Raw genomic sequence first — 869 nt, forward strand, 5'->3', positions numbered from 1 at the left:
CAGGGACCCCCAAACCCCACAAGGGGACCCCCAAACCCCACAAGGACACCCCCAAACTATATGGGGACCCCAAAACTATTCAGGAACCCCCAAATCACACAAAGACACCACCCATATGAACCATCCAGGGACCCCAAACTCCATGGGGACCCCCAAACTGCACAGGGGATCCCCCAAACCCTGTGTAGGGACCCCGAGCACCCATTCAGGGGTTCCCCTGCACCCATATAGGGACCCCCATCACTCACATAGGGACCCCAGCACCCCTATAGAGACACCCTTCTCCCCCATAGGAGCCCTTGCACCCCTATAGGCACCCCACAACCTCTATAGGCACCCCACAACCTCTACAGGGACCCCACAACCTCTACAGAGACCCTACAACTTCTATAGGGACCCCACAACCTCTACAGGGACCCCAAAACCTCTACAGGGACCCCACAACATCAATAGGGATCCCACAACATCAATAGGGACCCCACAACCTCTACAGGGACCCTACAACTTCTTTAGGGACCCCACAAACTCTATAGGGACCCCACAACCTCTACACGGGCCCTATAACTTCTACAGGGACCCCACAAACTCTATAGGGACCCTACAACTTATATAGGGACCGAGCATCCATAAGGGGAAACCAGGAACCTCAGCACCCACATAGGTACCACTGCACCCATATAGGGGCCGTACATATGGGGACCCCTATACTGACCTAGGGACCCCGGGCTGGGACCCCAGCACCCATATAGGACCCTTGACACCTATATGGGGACCCTCTGCACCCATATAGGGACACCTATAGTCACCTAGGGACTATGGGCCGGGAAACCAGCACCCATAGAGCACCAAGTATCCCCCTGCATCCCCCT

Source organism: Antrostomus carolinensis, unplaced genomic scaffold (assembly GCF_000700745.2).
Source record: "Antrostomus carolinensis isolate BGI_N321 unplaced genomic scaffold, ASM70074v2 scaffold31917, whole genome shotgun sequence".
NCBI lineage: Eukaryota > Metazoa > Chordata > Aves > Caprimulgiformes > Caprimulgidae > Antrostomus > Antrostomus carolinensis.